We start from the raw sequence: 14,469 nt of genomic DNA, 5'->3' as shown, positions 1-14,469 counted from the left end.
TACCCGGCATGTCCGGGGGCTTCCCGAACAACAACTCTGGGGGGGTCCTAAGCTCACGCCCCAACATAAGCAAAGCAGGGGTACACAGTGTGGAGTCCTGTACCGCAGATCTGTAGGCCATGAGAATGAAAGGGAGGTGAGTGTCCCAATCCCGTTGATGGTTAGCTGTAAGGATAGCTAGCTGTTGACCAGAGCCGGACAGTAACGGAGTACATTTACTTGAGTACAGTACTTAAGTACAATTTTGAGGGATCTGTACTTTACTCGAGTATCATTTTTGGGGAGTACTCATGACTTTACTCAAGTACATTTGAGAGGCAAATATTGTACTCTTTACTCCACTACATTTCTATCCATAACTGTGAGTACCCATTACTTCTTCTAAAAAAAAAAAATTAAAAAAAAGGAAAAAAGAAACCCTCAATTTGTTGTTTCCCTCTCAAATGTGATTGGATTGTGCAGGCGCCACTGATTGGGACAGCCTATCAGCAATCACCTTCAGCTTTCCGCCAAAGTCAACTCCATGGTCAGATTTAGATAAGAGACGAAACCATGGATGAAACAATGGATGTATTGTATTTAAAAAAAAAACAATATTTATTGTATTATAAAAAAAGTATTTTTTTTCCCAGGATGGTAGGGGAAGACTCATGAATATTCATTAGGGAAGTCATCCCTGATTGGTCTTAACCCCAGTGATGGGTAGGTTTAGGGGCGGGGTTAGGGGTAGGTCATCAGACCAATCAGGGATGACTTCCCTAATGAATATTCATGAGTCTTCCCCTACCATCCTGGGGGAAAAAATATCGCATCCCGAACCCGTGGCCCCACCTCGCCAGACTATTTCAATTTTCTGAACAAGTTAATGATAGTTTTCGCTTCAAGTGTTTGCTGTGTTTACCAATGTAAGCACTGTGGCAGTAGTAATGCAATATTTAGAAAATGTACTCTTGTACTCTTGATACTCAAGTACTTTTAAAAACAAGTACTTTAGTACTTTTACTTAAGTAGACATCTGACTGTAGTACTTTTACTTGTACTTGAGTAAAATTTAGCAAGGGGTATCTGTACTTTTACTCAAGTAATGAAGCTGTGTACTCTGTCCGCCTCTGCTGTTGACCCAAGGTCCTATTAAATCTTTCAACCAGGCCATCGCTTTGGGGGTGCAGGGGCGTTGTGCGAGTTTTTTCCATGCCAAGCCGTTCACACAGGGCTGCAAACAGCTTGGATTCAAAATTTCTCCCCTGATCACTATGAATGACCTCCGCCACACCGAACCTGCTGAACATCCCCTCCACCAGTGCATCCGAAACAGTCTCTGCTTCCTGGTTCGGTATTGCATAGGCCTCAGGCCACTTTGTGAAGTAGTCCATGGCAGTGAGGACGAACCGGTTACCTCTTTCAGTGACAGGGAAGGGGCCCATGATGTCCACAGCCACTCTTTCCATTGGTGCTCCTACAGCCTGCTGTTGAAGTTTGGCATGAGACTGATCGAGAGGGCCCTTATAAGCTGCACAGGCATCACATCTGCGGCAGAAATCCTCCACGTCCCTTCTATGATGGCCCCAGTAGAACCCCTGGCGAAGGCGGCGGAGCGTTTTGGACACCACGAAATGGCCGGACCCTGTACTCCCATGACAAGCAGTTAACACTGCTTCCCTCAGCGTTTTGGACACTATTACTTGCCATCTGTCCTCCCCAGTGGCAGGCTCCTTCCATGCTCACTGGAGCACTCCCTCACTTAGCCTCAGTGTGTTAAATTTCGACCACAGTCCCTTTGTGCCCAACGAGCAGCCCGTAATATCCCCCCAATCGGGTGTCTGCTGTGCCTCCAGCCAACGTAGAACAGGCCTCAGATCCTCATCTTTCTCCTGCTCAAACTTCCACTCTGGTGTATCAAACACCCTCAATGCTCCACATGCAGGCTGTGCTGGCTCGTTTCCCAGACACAGTTCCCTCTCCTGCGTCTCTCTCTTCTCACAGTGACGGCAGCCTTCGGCGGCACAGGGGCGACGAGACAAAGCATCGGCATTGGCATGGTTAGACCCGGGTCTATGAACTACTGCGAAGTCGTACGACTGGAGTTCTTCTAGACATCGGGCCACTTGACCTTCAGGCTCTTTGAAGGACATCAACCATTGAAGAGCAGCATGGTCTGTCCTTATTGTGAATGGTGTGCCGCACAGGTAGTATTTGAAGTGTCTCACTGCCATTACCACTGCAAGGAGCTCATGTCTGGTTACACAATAGCGTTTCTCACACTTGTTAAAGACCCTGTTAAAGTATGCCACCACCTTCTCCCCATCTGGTCTGTTCTGCAATAGCACTGCCCCCATGCCGACGTTGCTTGCGTCCGTGTCTAAAACAAAAGGCAGTGAGGTGTCAGGTGGAACAAGGACTGGAGCGTCAATCAATGCTTGCCGTAGGGTATCGAATGCTTTCTGGCACTCGTCAGTCCAGACGAAAACATGGTCTTTCTGCTGGAGGCGGAAGAGCGGTGCCCCTATGCATGAAAACCCCCTTACAAACCTCCTATAGTAAGAGGTGAGCCCCAGGAAACTCTTCAGTTGTCTCAGGTCTGTAGGGATTGGCCAGTTTCTAATAGTGTGTATTTTGTCCTCCAGGGTGCCTATGCCCTCCCTCCCCAACTTGTGTCCAAGGAATTCAACTTCCCGCCTCATAAAGTGGCATTTATCTGGATGCAGTTTCAGGCCTGCTGCTGCCACTTTTTCCAGCACCCGTCTGAGGGAATCGAGTGCTACCTCAAACGAATCACCATGGACTAAGAGATCATCCAGGTATACAAGACATTCATGGCGAGGCACTCCTGCCAACACTTTGTCCATGAGCCGTTCGAACGTGGCAGGAGCGTTGCAGAGTCCGAACGGAAGGACCTTGAACTGCCAGAGGCCTCGATTTGTGCGGAACGCGGTTTTGGGAGCAGACTCAGGGGACAATGGCACTTGCCAGTAGCCGCTCCTCAAATCAAGGGTTGAGAACCATGATGAACCAGCTACCAAGTCGAGGGACTCGTCCACTCTAGGCAGGGGATATGAATCCTTTTTCGTGACTTTGTTGAGCTGCCTATAATCTATGCAGAACTATACCCGCCTGCAGCAATTCTTCCAATTCCTTATCCGCCGCTTCCTGTCGGGCGACGACGTGGCCTTACTCTTATTGGGCGGGCATCTGCGGTGTCAATAACATGGTGCATCAAGTGGGTTAGGCCCACTTCCTTCTCATTGAGAGCAAAAATTGAGAGCGTCTTCACGTCATCGCGAGTGTGTGTCTTGCCGCGCTGCACATGCGCTGTCACGTCGGCGCCTTTCTGCTGATGTGCAAACTCACTGTGCGGGGTAAAGGGAGGCGCAAAGCCAGCTTCAGCAGCTTGTAACATGATAGCCTCTCTCATCCTAGCCGCCTCGCTCGAAACCCAGCGCGGATCTGCCGCCGGCCCGTGTGTCCACAAGCACTCGCTTTTCCCCCTTACTGTCTCCTGCATCTCTTGCTTCACTTTCGGCCGTGCCCCATAGTCCATCTCAGCGGCGAATGCTCAGCTTGTGCGTTAAAGTCTGTCACTTCTGACACCAAATGTAGCGTTTCGCTACTAAAAGTAAACAGACGGATTCTTCCTCCTTCTAAGGCTTTATTCAGGAACTGCAGGGTTACTGTTGTGGCCGTAACCCACGCCGTACAACATGAAGGGGAGAGATAACGTGCTGTCTCTGCTGTTAAACTAACTCTGTCTTCCCGCTTTCAGCTCTTCGCTCGCTCTCGACACTTGACCCCGCTAAAACCCCGCCCCTTAAAGAACCAGGGACTAACAGATAGAACCACTTGTGTGTTGATTAACACATAACACTGTCGAACAACATAACACTAACTAACTAGTGTCTTCTATTTTATACTGACATTACACTACTATATAGTAGGCGAAAACAGTATGTGAAGGAAGCAGTACGTTCGAAAAATCAGTATTCATAAAAGAGTAGGCGAGAAGTTCCCGGATGGCTTACTGCTTTCGGACAGATTTTCGAGTGCTCAACCGATGGATACTCTTCTATCCCAGGAGGCCACGCGAGAGGATACGTCATTATCAAACATCTCAGAGATCAGCGACGCGGGTGCTTTCAAATGTGAGTAAACACGGTTCCTTTTGTTAAAATTGCATGTGTTGAACTACTGTAGAGTAAACTGTTGAATTATTGAAGGCGTAAAGACGTTACACAGTATAGTATAGTTGTGATTTTGCTGTAAAATAACGTTAGCTAACAGGGGAGCTCCAGTAAGGACACGTAAGTTACGTCTCTAAAGTGGATTTACATAAACCATATACATCTTAAAGACGCTTATTTTAAATGTCTATTATTTACATCTGACAGGAAAATCTTGAAATATCACAACATGAAATGGACATCTGAGTGATGAATGTGTGCTATTATGTAGCCTAGAACAAATCAAGTAACTAAACATAAGTTATCTATTTTATTTGTCCATTAGTAGTTGATAATTTGAGGAACATTTATGTTGGATAAAAAGTTAAAACAACCTCAGCATGTAAATATAGTGTTTAGTTCATAAATCACAGAGGTAATGTGAATCTTGTCTGGATGTTACAGGTACAGATGAACAGATGTGTGTTTATCCAGTGGAGTGTGGCTCGTGAAGCTGAATGCTGCCATCAAAGGCTTTGAGTGAATATACTACACAGAAATAAATAACAACAACTATTTAAATATTAAGTTTATTTTAATTATTGTAATTTTAAACAGAGCTATTACATCACTTTTCTGATTCTTGATTTCTGTGCATTTGCTGCAGATTTTTTGAGATGGAGCAGGACCTACAAGGAAAGATGATGATGGCGGCATTTGTGAAAAAAAGCATTTTTGTCTTCTAAATAATACTGAAATCAAATGACATCATGCAGTTGAAATTACTGCTTTTGTGTTATGTATTTTTGTAGGATCTGAAATGTCAGCAGGCTGGTGTGAGCACTGAGGATGAGGAACCCAGAGCTGAATCCTGAAGATGGTGCCATGGATGAGTCCCTCCATCACTCCACTTGCCCTTACGAGACCCTCCATCACTCCACCTGCCCTTATGAGACCCTCTATCACTCCACCTGCCCTTACGAGTCCCTCCATCACTCCACCTGCCCTAACGAGACCCTCCATCACTCCACCTGCCATTACGAGAGCCTCCATCACTCCACCTGTCCTTACGAGACCCTCCATCACTCCACCTGCCATTACGAGACCCTCCATCACTCTATGAGACCCTCCATCACTCCACCTGCCCTTACGAGTTCCTCCATCACCTGCCCTTACGAGACCCTTCATCACTCCACCTGCCCTTACGAGACCCTCCATCACTCCACCTGCCATTACGAGAGCCTCCATCACTCCACCTGTCCTTACGAGTCCCTCCATCACTCCACCTGCCATTACGAGACCCTCCATCACTCCACCTGCCCTTACGAGTCCCTCCATCACTCCACCTGCCCTTACGAGTCCCTCCATCACTCCACCTGTCCTTACGAGTCCCTCCATCACTCCACCTGCCCTTACGAGACCCTCCATCACTCCACCTGCCCTTACGAGACCCTCCATCACTCCACCTGCCCTTACGAGACCCTCCATCACTCCACCTGCCATTACGAGAGCCTCCATCACTCCACCTGTCCTTACGAGATCCTCCATCACTCCACCTGCCCTTACGAGTCCCTCCATCACTCCACCTGCCCTTACGAGTCCCTCCATCACTCCACCTGTCCTTACGAGACCCTCCATCACTCCACCTGCCTTTATTGCCTCAGATTGTGAAGCACAACACGCAACAACCTCAGGCACGGCTCACCTCGGGCGGTCAGCTGATTCATCAGAATAAAGCCGCAGAATGGGAACCGCTGTGTTGAGATGGCAGAAGGATGTGGGGTTCAGCTTCTGTAGCCTACATACATGACTGTAGTTTGAATAAAGCTTTGTTTCATGTGTTGACTTGTATATGCATTTGTTTATTGTGTGATGGTGACTTTCATTCATTCTTTTACTAATTTATTAATATTTCTCATTGTTGTCAGTAAATAAAATATAATTATTTAATTAATACTTTATTTGTTTGAAAGAAAATGTAGATATGTTCATTATATACACATCTATAGTGTATTCAATTATGCATAGCTATGTCATATGACATGCATTACATTTTGTTTGTTTTATTGAATTATATCATTTTCAGTAAAAAGTAATATAAGTATTGGTCAGCATTTATCGTTGTTATTATTGTATGTTTTGGGGTGGGATAGTAATGCAATTCAATCTGAGGTAATATTAATTTTTAATATTAATGATACTTAAATTTTTCGAGTACAAAATCAACAGTTTTCTCCAAAGGAAAACCATTCTAGGTAGGGCTGATGTTATGAGGTATATATATATATATATATATATATATATATATATATATATAGGCGTAAAGACGTTTATATATATATATATAGATATATATATAGATATATATTATGGGATTGCATACATATGAGATTTTTTACACAGGAAAAAAAGAACCTACAAGGTTGAATATGAATATCTTAATATATATTTTCTTAAATAATTCATTATAATAAAAAAAATTTAAAAGCATTTTTTTTGTGTTATTTATAGGCCTAGGCCTGAGGGATGAAACAAGAGTTAAATTCAACAAGAAAAAGAGGAAAACAAAGCAGTAAGCCACTTTTGCTTGTGGATGAAAATGTTTGGATATTAAATTAAATTAAATTAACAACATATTCAAGAGATGACAATTTTGGTATTTCGTAATAAAAATAAATAATATCGTTAAGGATAAAACGGTGGGTCACATTAGTAGGGTTAAATATGTATCCAGCTGAGTACCAAAAAGTACCTTTCCAAAGAAAAGGGGTACACAATGAAATATGCATGGTGAAAGGTACATATATGTACCCTTTGAAAAGGTACATTGTCATATAAAGTAATAGTTAAGGTACAACATTCACAAATGTACCATTAAAGGTCCTTTCGTGTTCCCATGGGGTACTTAGAAGTACCTTTTGGGTACACATCCTGTAGGGTACAAAAAAGTACCTTATTCAAGTCAAAGGGTACACTTCCTGTGGGGTACTAAGAAGTACTTTTCAAGTTACGGGGTACACAATCCTCTGGGGTAGCAGCTACTTATGTGTGCCTTTTCTAAGACTGATAGAGCCTTTGTCATAATTTGTAAATGTGGTATGCTGAATAATCCTCTGTGATAAGTGCATAATTATTATCACTATCAGTTTTCGTAAGTATTTTCATTTGTTTCTGCTAAGGGATTATTTACAAATTTATACTCGATTTTTATAATTATTATCATTATTGTTTTCATTTAAATAATTGTTGCATATATTTTGGCTTCTATAATAAGCACTATTGGTTCGAATTAATTCAATATATATTATTATAGTTAAGATGGATGTGTGTGCTTGGTTGTGCGGGCGTGGGCGCGGCTTGCGTGCATTTAGAGAAGGACTTCTCGCGATACGTTTCATTCAAGATAAAGCAACGCTGATGGTCGCATCGCTTAAACTTGTTAATTATCATCCTTTACAGGTAACGAATGTATAAAATGCACACCATCATTGTTTTAGATAGAGCTTCATAAGAAGGACTGTTAACTGTATTGTTTCCTATGTATATGAGACCGTTGAGTCTGTAAACTGTTTATAGTGTTAACGATCTGTGCTGCGCACATTGTTAGCAAACGTGGTGTGATTAGCGCGCGCGCCGCGAGTTATGCAGAGATAAAATGCGGAGATAAAGTACCGAGTATAGTGTTATTCTGCATGTTTTATGTTTTCCTTTATTCATTAATTCTGTGTTATGAGTTTATTTCGTGCTGTTTCACTGATAGTTAGTATGTATGTGACGTCATGAGTATGTAACGTTAGTCGAGTGAACTTGGATGTACATCAATGGCATGAATGGAATTTGAGTGTTTACATGAACAGCATGTAAACAAACGAATCGTCAACGGCGAAATAAAAGCCTCTTATTTACGAGACCGGTCTGAAAGACCTCCAGCTCACAGCGGGGTCTATGAGCAGGACTGGCCGAGCGACGAGCTAGCGGCCGGGGCAGGCGCCTGCTGGCTGTCGCCTCACATGGAGCTTCTCAACTCCGAAAACTTTGAAGCAAATTGTCAATTCGTCATCAATTTTCACAAGACTGCCTATATTCGAAATCTAAACAGTACTTTTCTCGCCTAAAACGTTCTCATAAGTGAATTTAGTGATGAATAAAATGGCGAAAATTGTCCTGTTGGTCTGTGTAATATGACTGGCTGTTTTTTCGCGCCGTTATTCGCGTTCTAGGTCGGTGGTCACGCCTCTTTCTTTCACTCGGCACGGCAGCCGCTGGAGCCTGCAGGACGCATGACAGCTCAACGATGGCCCTGCCAACTTTATCCTCAGATGAGCTGATCCAAACATTGATAGAAGGTGGTTTAACTATGACAGAAGTTGAAGCGCAGAAATTAAGAGGTGAGTAATACTGTCGTTAGCTAACGTAAAGTTACATTTAAGTGACACTTGCGGCCCGCTGATTAAATTTGGCTGCACGTTAGCTACAGTTAGATCGACCTAACATTATATCGGGACTTATTTGTGAGTTACCACTAACGTTCGTTTGCTAGTTGTAAAGATTGTAAAGAAAAAAGCATAACGTTAGCTGACCTTAGCTAACGTTTGCCAGCTAGCTTAGAGTTGGCTACAGCTATCGTTAGCTAGCTCGAGTTTCTCATACAGCCAACGTACTCGACTGAAAAGTTGAGTTAAAGTTAAGTTGATGCTCAAATAGTGTTGCAGCTATGTAGATAATCAATTATTCAAGTGTTTAGTGTACGGATATTGTATATTTATAAGTTGAAGATGTTGGATGATGTTCGATTCCGTTTGTGCACACAACTCAGTTTAATGTTAGAAGATGGCGGCTATGTTGCGTACGTTAGAATAGACTATTTGCACGTGGCCGCCATTTTGGACTTCGGATCAGCGAGTGTGTGGTTAGACACTTACGGTTTCGGGTTACGCCCGGTGCAGGGAGCCGGAGAAAGCCGAAATGTATATTTTATAGTTGTTTATAGAATCTATTATCACTTAAAATACTACTAAGATCCATATTACTATCACACAAGCGAATGGCAATTAAATGCACCGGGCGTAATGCGACACACTCGCTGATCCGAAATCCAAAATGGCGGCCACGTGCAACTAGCCTATTCCCGGGTCTTCTCTACAGCAGTGTTTCTTAAACGTTTTTCAACATTGTAACTTACCCACTTTGAATTGCTTTTTTAAGCCAAGTATCCCCTAACCAGTGCAAAACATTTCTGGTAGAACTTTTTTTTATATATATATATATATATATATATATATATATATATATAAAGAGGAAGAATACAGCGCCGATATTTACTAAACAGCCTTTTTAAACAAAAACATTTAAATGCTATATTTCAAATGTAGAATCCATCACTTAATTCATTCATTATTATAGTATAATTATTGTAGGAATTATCAGGGTTCGTACGTTTTGAAAAAACCTGGAAAAGTTATGGAATTTGAAAAATGCAAATTCCAGGCCTGGAAAGGTTTTGAAAAAATAAAAAGACCCAGAAAGTTTTGGAAAAGTCATGGAATTTTTTTTTTAACACAGCATAATATGTGATTAATACAAAAGCTGTTTAATAAAAAAAATATTTTGCGTTGTCTTAACGTCCTTATATTCGGGCGGCATAACGTTCAGTTCACTTCCGATTCACTCACTTGTTGCGATGTTGCCTGAGGCGAAGTCGTACTGACATAAATTTAATTGAAATGCCAGGAAAGTGGCACGAGCATGCTAAAGTTTTGCAAGCACCGGTGGGTCGAGAATGTAGCGGAAAGAGGATTGCAGCTCTGGCCGCATGCAAAACAATACGCAGTATATTTTCTTCGAAGAACTAACAAGACCCATTGGTTTCGTGGACTGTTTTTTTATTTTATATTAAACAGTCTGCCACAACATGCCCGGGCTTTTTACAATAAAAACAGTGTCTGCCGCCTTGTTTTACTGCGTTCTTTTTCGTGTCTACATCAGTGGTCATAGAGGGATTAACTCTTAAGCGAAAACGTTCTCTGGCGATTAGGGTTGTGCCGATAGACGATAGTATCGTGTATCGACGATAGACAGAGATATCGCCGATGGCAGATGCCTTTGACGATATCAATACAATAATTGGCTCGTTTTTCCATTAATGTATTAAATCATTATTATTATTATGAAGCTAGTATAGTTATTAAATTAATTAGGAACTACAATTATATTTGCCTTGCCTAAATTCATAACGACATCACCACATAACCACACTTGCGCCATATCACGCGCGTATGAGGACTCCTCAAAGAAAATGTTTTTAAAACAGACAAAACAAAAACTACATCCCAAAACGAAATTTCATTGCAAGGTGATCCTTTCACAAATTGTCAAGAGTGCTTTAACAGACGCATAATTTTTATACAGAGCCTAGATGAAGACGCGGCATCGTTGTTCGTCAGTATTTTGTTTCCATAGCACATTAACAAAATATTTAATGACACGAATAACACTAAAAACAATACAATTACAAAATATTAATTATAATAATAATATCAATAAAATGATATAGGCCGCCTAGGCCTAATAAAAGTCTTTAGTTCACGAAGCATCTGTGAAACTCTGCCATCTGTGAAAATCACAAGCAACTTCAAACTTGTTTAACAAGAAATATTCTTCTAATTTTTTCGCTGTCAATAATGTAAGTCCACAAGAGAAATATTCAGCCAGTAATTAAGATAGTTGCTGTAGCCTACCGTTATCCACCGTCGACTCTGAGAGAACGTGCTGTTAATGCAGCGAAAGCTCAGTCCGTTTCTGCTTTCGTTTTCAGGGATTGAGCGCGTTTACATGCACGTTATTAACTCGATTATGCTGAATAAACTGACAATGCATGTGGTCATGTAAACGGATTAACCCGTTTTCCTTTATCAGAGTCAAGTCATAAGTTTAAGTCGGCGTATAACCGATCGACTTTTAGATTTTTGCCTCTGATTTCTCCTGGCATTTAAAACACCTGCGTTATTGAAGTGCGGTGCGCATGTGAAGTGCATCCAGACAGAGAGAGCACTGGTAGGAGGACATATATCGCAGACTCCGACTCTTTCTTGAATCAAGAAATTAAAACGTGTTCACATCTCGTCAAACAGTCAAAATGCTGCAGATCTGTAACGGCATGAGAGGATAATGTGTGTCCGTAAATTTCCCGCTGACATGTTGAAATACTCCGAGTCAGATACAAGAATGATTAGGATCTTTTTTTTACCTCACTATACCAGGAAATAACCTGATTTAGCCTATTAATAAACACTCCACCTTTGCTAGCAAAATAGAAAAAAGATTCTCATTTAAAACGAAGTAATAAAACAAGCAAATTGATGAGTAAATAAGCAAGTTAATAATCAAATAAGTAAGCCCCGCCCCCTCACGATAATATCGTGTATCGCCGATCTCACAGGCTGACGATAGGACGATATGAAAATGGAGCATATCGCGCAACCCTACTGGCGATGTTATGCGTTAAAACATATTTGTCCGCAAGTATAGCAGCTTCAGAAATAGACTCGGCCTTCTGCACAGCTAAATAGGTTGCCACAGCGGTTGGCAGACAGTTCTTAAATTCTTCTAAAATAATTAGTTCACGCAATTTCTCCTGACTATCAACACGCTGTGATGAGCACCAGCGATCAAACAGGGCTGCTTTATCTCGACCAAATTCGACAAAAGTTTGACGCGCAGCTTTTTTTAAAGTTCCTAAACTTCTGTCGGTATGCTTCAGGGATCAGCTGATAGCACCTCAGAACTGACGCTTTCACAACATCATAGTCACCGCTCTGCTCCACTGTTAGTGATGAGTAAACCACCTGCAGCCTTCCCACTAAAACGCATTGCAGGAGGAATGCCCATGCAGTTCTCGGCCAATTTAAATTGGTCGCGACACGCTCAAAGTGGGGAAAACATTTTTCCACATCTTTCTCCACAAAAGGGGGCACAAGTCGGATGTGACGAGTGACATCAAATGAATTAGGGTCAGAAGGAGCGACACCTTCCCTCTAAGCCTCGATTTCTAACTTTCTCAACGCCAGCCGGTTTTCAAGTTCATGCTCACGGGCCTGTGCTTGCATGCGCTCACGGTCGAACTCAATTTCCTTCTCTCTGATACTTAACTCTCTCAACCGAATCTGCAGCTGTAATGCTTCTGTAGACACGGGAGATTGTTTTTCTGCAGGCAGAATGCCCTTACTAACCAAAGCAGCTTGTAAGATGGTCTTGATTGTATCTTTGGTGCGCTTTTCAGCAGAAGTGAGCTCAACCTCGTAAGTTGCAGCCAAATTCAGTAACTGCTCTTTCGAAAATTTCAAAAATATCTCGATAGAGGGTTCTTTAACGAATGCTTCCTCTGTTGCCATTTTAATGCATACTTTTAAAGCGGTTGTTAACGTTTAATTTTAAAGCGTTATGACGCTTAAAGTGCGCTCAAAATCAAGTACAAATAAACACTCAAAGCAGTTTAACTGCGACAAAGCTACAAAGTAGCGAATATCTGAAGTGGTCAAACGAAAAGCACAATATAGGCTACAAACGAACATGAATTTTAATGTCCACCCACAAATTTAACCAATACGCTAGTACAATCAGAGTACCAGCGCTCACTAAATAGGCGATATGCCACAATGTATCACAAGCTATACAACTAAACTAAAAGGTATTCTGATAGGCAAAAATGTTGTCCAACTTCTCTAACTAACTATACACAAAACCAAAACAAAATCCTAAATACCTACGCAATCTTCAGTGGCTTACTCCGCTCGAGGCATCTCCTACGTGCCCCCTCCTGAGATATCCACCAAAATAAAATAAACGTCAACTAAACAAAGGAACAGACAATCATAATTGCTCACCAGAATACTCACCAAAATGTTGTAGCGTTCAGAAGTTCCGCAATTAACACTAAAGTCCGATTTAATCAAACTATTAATCTCGGACGAGCCTCCACTATGTTACGGGCAGTCGGACACCACCCTTAACATAAAGGAGAGACGCACACAGATCAGCTTGTATTAAAAATAGGGGTATGTTTATTTAACAGAATGGGTATCAAATATTAGGTAGGTTAACACTTTCTACTGCCGGGTGGACGGCTAGACGGCAATCAGATCACTCAAAAGACCGAAAGCACGGCTGTGCATCGACTCTGTTCTCAGTCTCTGTGTGCGCTCTCAGGAGCGGACCCAGAAGCCTTTTATAGCGTAAATAGGCTTCGCTCAGGTGTGGCTCATCTGTAATTAAGAAAAGGGGAAGAGACACTGCACTCATACACATGTGTAGGAACAAGCACCAGAGCTGAGGGACGTAACACTACTGTAAATAGTTACAACAACGATTAGAGTTGTTTGCATAAAATGCACCGTGAACATTCGCATGTTTGCCCTGTTATAGGCTACAATTTATCGCCATAAATACTATTTTCTCAATTCTGCGCATATATTTTTACTTGCATCAATTGCTCGATCAAGATTATCATCACATATTTAAATTAACTGTAGGTACCACAAACAATTTAATATAGGCAGGTAGTACTTTAGTAATTTAATATTACACGTAGTACAATACTGTATGTGCTTATAAACACCAGACAGATAATGATTTATGAAACAGATCTTTACTCACTTACACAAAATAAATGCAGTAATAGAAAGCATAGAAACGCACAGGTGAAATACACTGAAAATTATATGCATTTAAAAATTTGGTCGGGTTGAAGTCATGCCTCCGGATCTTCTGTATCCACTCGGCCCGTACCGCAGCATCAACGGGGAATCCATGAAAGCTAACTTCTCTGTTGTAACGTGACGAAATGGTACATAACGGCACACAACCATGAAGTGCTGAGGCTGTCACCCTCTGAAAGGCAAGTCGCCTCTCTTGAATCCTAAAAAAATATCTCTGTGGTAATGGAACTTGGTCGCTGTTGTCTCTCGCTCTCGCTGTCAGATCACCGGAAGTTTTCACCGGAAGTACTGGCCCACACACTCAAGCTCGAACGTCAACGGCCGCCATATTGTGCATGGAGCGAATCAAATACAATAAATAAGATTAATTAAGCATTCATATAGGCCAATTCACACTGACAGACAGCGCAGACAGTTGCGCTGTGCCCGACAGCACAGCGCAATATATTATATAATATATTGTGCCCGACAGACAGCGACCAACGTGGACAAACACCAGATTACAGTACGTCACTTCTCAGACATTCCACAAGCCGACAAGCATGATTCAGCTTGTTATATCGGCAAAAAGCCCTATAAGCCCATGCCAATAGATGCCAACA

This window comes from Abramis brama (assembly GCF_963993115.1).
Source record: "Abramis brama genome assembly, chromosome: 9".
In the NCBI taxonomy this organism is placed as follows: Eukaryota; Metazoa; Chordata; class Actinopteri; order Cypriniformes; family Leuciscidae; genus Abramis; species Abramis brama.
This window is presented reverse-complemented; position numbering follows the sequence as displayed.